The following is a 7,840-nucleotide window of genomic DNA, read 5'->3' on the forward strand; positions in this document are numbered from 1 at the left end:
AAATCAACGGGAAAAGACTAACTAGCACGGAGAAGAAGAGCATATATAAAAGAGGCTTCCAGCAGGGAGGCTCTTTGTCACCACTGCTGCTATATATCGAGAGTGAAACGCATGCTATATGAAACTGAAGCATGCAGCTGGGTCGACAAAACCGAGCAGTAGCCCAGTCTCCCAGGTCTAATGCATGCATATAATATGGCACCTTTAGAGCGTAAGCTCTACTACTCGAAATACAATTTCAGATTTTGCCTTATTGTGTCATAATGGCCTTGACCTCGCCGACAGATACTAAGCTTTCATTTCTCCAAAAATCAGCGTAAACAAGAAATATTTTAAAGCGAAAGCCTTTAATGGCTGATACGGCGTCAGATGTCTTGTTCCACTGTTGTTGTCAATCACCCTGGCAGCTCTCCTTTTCTAGCGTCATGCCAGCGCGGTTGCCATGAACAGTAATTGGTTAATTAGTGGTTAGTTAATAAGAAATAAATTAATTGGTTAATTATCAATTAGTCTGTTTGTTATTTAGTTCATTAGTACTTAGTTAATTAGCTCTTAGACAAAGTGACTATGACGTCATATCCGACCATGTCGAAACCGAAACTGCCGTCATGATGACGTCACACCCGGTCTAGACGTCACCAGGTGATTCACGAATATACGAAGCTTACCCTTCTGGGCATCCCATCCAGGCGTCCATGTGGCACCCTTCATTTGGCGCTTCCTAGAACGCCGCACCACAGCTTACAGAGAAAACAAAGGTGGTTAAGGGTGGCTGTTTCTGGCCCTACTGTGCTGGGCCTGGTAGGTAAAAACCTCTCCGCTTGCTCCGTGACGTCACGCTAGTTGCCCGTCCGCAAGAAGCCAAGGGCTACCTGCCAGCCTCTAATCCGCGGGCGCACGACTCCCCGTTTCCGATGGAAATAAAAGTTGTACAACCAACCAACCAACCGTCCGCCGCTGGCCTCCGCTCGCGGCTGGGAGGGTTCCGCGGCAGTTTTCAGCGCATTATTGTACTATCTGAGGTACAATGGCTATAGCAATGCTTCTAAAGAATGTTTTTTTTTTTTTAACCGCTTGCATAGTTTCTCTATGTATTTTCCGCGTTAATTTATAATTCGTGCTTTCTTTCGTAGTCCTCGCGATACACTTCCTATCGCAGTAAGTGCTTCGTTTTTATAGTTTCATGTGAAACTTGGGAATAACCACTGCACTGCTATAATTACTGAACTTGAGTTTACTGCAGATCACATTAACACAAGCATTATTTCCCAGACAGCATATAGCACAAGAATATATGAGATCAATCTGCAAATGCATTTTGCGGCTTTTTAAGGAGGAGTATGTTATTTTTTTTTTGTACACTTCGAAAGCGGATGCCTTGTTAAATATCGAAATAAACAAAACTCATGAAGCCCTACAAAACAGTAGCATAAAGCCATAATGAACATTGTATTGCTCTGTGCTTTTAATTAAAATATTTCAATTCTTTGATTTTTTTCAAATTGCTGACAGCTGCCTTCCCGAAGAGTTTACTTTTCGTTTCCAGTGACTGTCGATAACTTGGTGTCGCAAACATTTATTAGCTTGGTGAATTTTTGCATTTTTCTTCTCCGCTTGCCTCTGTAGGAATCATTAAGGATTTCCTTGATGGTGCCATTTTCCCGTCGCGCCCTCTTTCTTGCTGGGGTCTTGTAAAAGAAGGTGTAGAAGAAATGTACGATGACCAAGTAGGGAACTTCGAAGGCACTGAGACCGCGCTTGAGCGACATGGTTCTGACCATTTGTTTATTAGGATATGATAGCTTGGGGCTGAAGTCTTGCTCATGAAAATTGAGCGCGAATGCCAGCATGACGACACTTAAATATAATATCATCCTCTCTTAACCACTATCCAACAACTTTTAAATTTACAAAGGGTTTTTGTTGTGTGCTGGGTTTTATGGTGTGTGCCTAAGCTAAATCTATCGAAATGGTTAAATTTTATTTACTTAGCTTGGAATGTATACGGTTGTCGTAAAATTCTTGCAGGAGCTCCAAGCTTTTCTGTGAGCTTCATTGCTGGGAAAACCAAACGCTAATGGCTTATGGGCTCCCGTCGTAACCCAGGCACACTATCGTCCCATGTCGTGGCGGTTGCAAAAAGCGCGTGCTTGTCTTCAACACCACGTTCATTGTGGTATCAACGCGCACAATAAAGCCAAGGTAAAGCAGTTTGACTTCGTCGGAAAAGAGAAATGCCAGCACGTTCGCTGCCTAACATAACCATAGGCAGATAGAGCGGAAAGATCCACCTGTGCTGCCTTCCAGGTGCGATGCACCTGCATGCGTTGCCTCCCCCTGCGCTGCACAGAACTCCTACTATCGTTCGCGGTCGGGCAACTAGTGTGACGTAGACCCCTGTGGAGAGGAGGAGCGCGCAGGCCTTGTCCAGTCTAGGTGGCTTTGGCAAAAACCGTTTGCGGCGGGGGCAAGCCTGCCACCGAATTTTGACTACTGTGCCGGAGTACCCGGGTTTGAACCCGACCTCGGCGGCTGCGTTTCGATGAAGGCGAAACGAAGAGGCGTCCGTGTGCTGTGCGATGTCAGCGCACGTTAAAGATCCCCAGGTGGTCGAAATTACTCCGTAGCCCTCCACTACGGCTCCTCTTTCTCTCTTTCCACTTTCACTCCCACCTTCCTCCCTTCCCTTACGGCGCGGTTGAGGTATCCACAGAGAACAAGTGAGACAGTGAAACTCGAAGTGCACAACACGTGGGCAGAATTGACGGAGGCAGTGCGAGTCTCCCAGTTAGAGAGACTATAAGCACTACTGAGACGGGCAGGGTGATCCTTGCAAAAGTAGAACTCAACTCAGACAGCGGGATCCAAAAAAGGTTAATATTAGTAGGGAAAGAAGAAACACAATAGTTGATTTGTGAGTGAAATAATGCATGGTATATCATTTCCTTCATTTCCATTGGCAGCATATCACGACATCGACACAGCACACCTACAGTTTTTGCTGAATTACGAGTGATGTGTTGAATATGGTCAGGCCACTTAAGATGCTCGTCAAAAATTACTCCTAGAATTTTATGCTTCTTAACGACTTCAACGTTATCGACTCTGAGGGTTAGCGACAGAGGTGTGAGTGTTATGCGGTTTACAGGACGAAAAATTATTGCTTTGGAATTTTTGGTGTTCACGTGTAAGGAGTTAAGATTAAATCAATGTAGCAATTTTTCTAAAATTGCATTTCCAGTAGCCAGTAATTCATATGGAGGAGAGAATATCGCCGAAGGCAGCCCAAATTACTCACCCTAAGAACGCTGAATAGGAAAATTCAGTTAATTTTGACACCCGCGCACGGTGCCGCCCCCGGGTAAAGAGGCGGCTCACGAGCTAGCCCGAGCTCTCTACTTCCGGGTAGCCGTCGAGCCCCCCGCACATTGGGCATACGACGAGCGTCTGCAAAATTACTAAGAAATCATCGACCATTATAAATTTGGACGTAGACTGGTACCCCCGCAAGATGTTAGCCCAAATAATAAAGAAGCTGTCGCGTGGAGGCGCCTACAAACTAATGCCTTCATGAACCCGGTCTGGGCGTTTCACACACTACCAGATCTTAGGGACACTGTGGGGCGACAGGGACTCTCGACCACATAATTTGGGAGCGTCCACAAACCACAGGAATAGGACAAAAAATTACAAGGGTTCAGCGCTGCTGAACCAAATATTGAGCGAAAGCATTAGCTGCGGGTGACCGAGCGTTCTTCTTCTTCTCTTTTTCTTCTTCCTCAGCCCACATATGAAGCCCCGCTTTAACCAAGCCGTATGAACGTGCCTTAGTGGCCAATAGGGGCAATGTGAATGCCAGGGTCCCAGCAGGCTTATTCTGACATAACCGTCCCATGTGAAACGAGAGACCCAAGTTGGCAGCTCCTGCCAGCTTGGGGTCGTCTACGGGGGTCGTCTAAAGGTCAAAGGTCAATGGTAAATGGTGGTCACCACCGTTCCACGCTGAAGGCTCAAACTGCGAGCAGTATTGCTTTCGTAATAAATTAAATATAACAAGTAGAGAAGCCTGGGATACCCTGCTGCGAAGCGCGGACCCTGCGATCAAGCGACGCACCGTCTATCCGGCGGAAAAGGCCGCAACAAGCCAAGGGCTACCTGCCAGGCTCTAATCCGCCATAGAGTTCCTTACACTACCTAGAGGGAAAGCTGAGGGCGCTGCACTTCAGCCACCATGGGCGCGCTAAGAATCATGGACCGGTGTGCTACTTGTTGCGGGACAGTCGGGTTTTCTCGGGTACGTGGAGTGGCGTTACTGCGATGTTTCTTTTTCGTCATCATCATCATCTGAAGGTGCGTACATAGACCGCGAAAGCCATCGTAGCGAAGGCGCAAAAGCAGACGTCGCCAATAAATGGTTTCTGTTTCCCGAAATGCCACTAAAATCTTCCTTAAGTGATTGTACAACCATAAATATTTTCATAACGTTTTTTTTATTTTAAAGTTTGGGTATTAGGTGCGAAATATTGATATTTGTGCTGCTGAAAACTAAGCCAATAGGAGAAAGAGCCATCGCTTATATTGGATAAATCTCACACTGACATGCTGTTTCTCTCTCTTTTTGTAATTTATAGTCACAATATTCAATCTTGGGACATTATTCACGGTAGAACAACGTTTATCTTTGCATTAGTTTTGACCAAAAGTTGTAGTTCTGCACTCGGTAGCTCTCCGGCCCATGATGCTTTGAGCGCCCATGGTGGCTGAACTGGCCGTCTGGAAACTCCATGTAAACTCCCATAGACGGCAGCACAGCTTTCCCTCTAGGTAAGAGTAAGAAACTCTATGTAATCCGCAGACGCACGGCTCTCCGTCTTCCCTGGCCTGCGTGCCTGGAGCGGGGAAGACGGCGCCCTTTTCCGGTGGAAATAAAAGTTGTCCAACAAAGCAGCCAACTTGTTGCTAGGCGCATGCGCAGTAGCGGCTCCGGCTCCGCACGGCTAGGAGCCTCCATATAAAGAACAATGTGGCTAAACGAGATCTATGACAGTGATACCAATTATAAAGTTCGAAATGCGTCGCGGTACTTTATTGTTTCTCTACAAAGCTTATGTGAGACTAAGACCAATGCTTAAATTTGGTTGCATTCTGTTGTTTAGCAGTGCGAACTAAAAACTTCGTCCTTTACTGTTATTGGAAAGGCATGCTCTACGTCTCTGTCTCGGTCTTTCAAAATGCATTTCAAACTCATACATTTCAAGCCTGTATCCCCTATTTAAATTCCCACTTCAAACTACTCACGGTACGAATTTTCATCAGGTCGCTGGACACTGCCTCCAATCAATCATATTTTTTCTTATCATTGGCCTCGCTATAAACAACCACACGTTACGTTAACGCAGAAACTTTTAGCACCAATTCGCGGCGACCTGAGTTCTTTACAATGGGTTGATGACACCAGGCTGCAGTGTACTTCCATTACGACATTTTCTCCCTCACGCAAAACATTTTCCTTCAAACATTTCCACTTTCTGATTGCCGAAAAATACCCTCATCACACTATTCGCTCTACAGAAGTATCCGTCAGCCACGAAAAAGCTGCAGTTGGCATATTTTCGCAGGATTTAACATGGAGCCATTCCGTCCGCATCCCGGATTATATTCCTATATTCTTTGCGGAACGTTTGACCCTTGGATTGGCTCTGCACAAAATTCCATGTCATCCCAGTCAGAAAAAAACTACATAAAAATTTCTGTTGTTACGACAGAATTTATGGTTTTTGACGGGAAACCTGTTGTGACAACAGAACGTTCTGTAGTAACATCAGAAATTTCTGTAGTTGCAACAAAAAAGTACTACAGAACTACAGATAACAGAAATATACTACAGGAAAACTACAGAACTACAGAAAAGTACTACAGAACTACAGAAAAATCTGACATTTGCGACAGAACTACAGAATATTGTATTTTTGACACGGTTCCGTAGTTTTTTTCGACTGGGATGTGCGTCTCTCATAGCTTCAGTCGCTTTGAGACGTTAAACCCCATAAACCAAACCATGTCATGTATCATCACTGATTGTTTGCCAGTGTAAATCACGCTTGAAACCTCACAGAAATATTTTGAGTCGAAGCGTTTTTTGTTGTTTTTGTTCCGCGTACTTTGAAATAAGTTTGTTTTCTCTTGGGCCCTGGCCACGCAGGTGTTCATTCAAACGAGATTATTGATCTCTTAGCGAGGTCGGCCTTTAATGCATCTGTGATATACCTCGCCCCTAATTTTAGTATATTGGCGATTTTCCGGTCCCAGCGGTTCCAGCATATATCAGCCATACAGGCTATGTGATCTCTTACTGAATACCACGGATTATCGGCACTTGTCATATAGCTGGAATGTACGTTCATGTAAAATCATGCCGTGTGAGGTATTAATGACGCGGTGACTGTTCAGAATTTCGAGCTTAAGTGACTGACAAACCTATATGCATCAGACGAGGAAATGGAATCTACAGAGCGCTTTCCCCTAGCTCTCTTGCCGGTGGTTCAGACTTCAGAGACGGACAAACGTGGAGGTCCTGCATCTAGGCTAGGACTCCCCTTGTGTCACTGCTAGTTTTATTATCGTCGAGTGCCCACTGCCAATAGATTTGCTTTAGACACCATTTGTAGGATTGTCCGTGACTACATTATAGCAACTGGTAGAGTTAGCCTTTCTCGAAATGCTTCCAAGATTTTTTTCCTTCAAATTATTATCTTTGTTAAATTCCAACCAGTATTTTTATAGCTCCATTGTTGCATTTCTTTACATTCTCGTCTTGCGTCAATCTTTTGTCTGTACTCGCCTGTGGAAATTCTCTTGTGTACGACACTACACCTTGGTCAATCCCCCATGGGCACGTGCCACGTTTCAAGAGGCCAATAAGAACAACATATACTTTGTCGTAATCGCCGGTGGAAATTTTTATGTATATGCCACTACACTTTGGTCAAGATAGATGGGTTTATTGAAAGGAAAGGCAGAGAGGTTGGCCGGCATGTTAAGTCTGGCCTGCTACTCTGTACTAGGGAAGGGGAAGGGAAGAAAGAGGATCATATGATCGGTGACGATGTGAGAGAACGCATTTGAAAATATATACAGGCACGGCAACTTGCTTTAGAAAAGGTCAATCCCTTCATGTGAGTATGTGCCATGTTTCAAAAGGAGAAGAAGAAGAAGAAGAAGAAGAAGGAGAAGAGGTGGTCGGTGTTTTCAAGCTCCGAAGGAATCCCAGTTGCACAAGCCTTCACATCATTTTTCCCGGACTCAGCTATGGCTGATTCATCTGGAGCGGAGGCATCTCACAGCTTCAGCAAGCCCACGACACCGACTCCCTGGGGCTTTGCTTGCGGCGCGGCCGCTGTTCTGGGGACCACAATGGCCATTATCGTGTTGCTCTCCATATTCGAGAAGTCTCCGCAGCAGCGCATCGAGACTGCGCATTTCTGCTGCCCGGAGGTGCTGAACCACATACGCAACGCAGCCAACATGAGCATCGACCCATGCCGCAGCATCTTCGGCCACACCTGTTTCGCGTACGTCGCGACGCGCGAGGACTACATCGAACCGTTAAGTCCCAATACGGACCCTGTTGATGGAGTACCGATCACCGAGGCCGGCAGGGCGGTCGCTGCCTATTACCGCGCTTGCGTCATGTTTCCCAAAGGTGCCAATATATCCATAGGGAAGACGTCGGCGAGAACCCTGATCAACGTCACCGACATTCCCGGAACTGCTACCCTCACTGCCCACAGCCTCGCTGCTCTGCTAGTTGACCTTTCGCTCAAGTTTGGACTGGCCTCCG

This window comes from Amblyomma maculatum, chromosome 3 (genome assembly GCF_055883805.1).
Source record: "Amblyomma maculatum isolate TAMU_Amacu chromosome 3, ASM5588380v1, whole genome shotgun sequence".
Lineage (NCBI taxonomy): Eukaryota > Metazoa > Arthropoda > Arachnida > Ixodida > Ixodidae > Amblyomma > Amblyomma maculatum.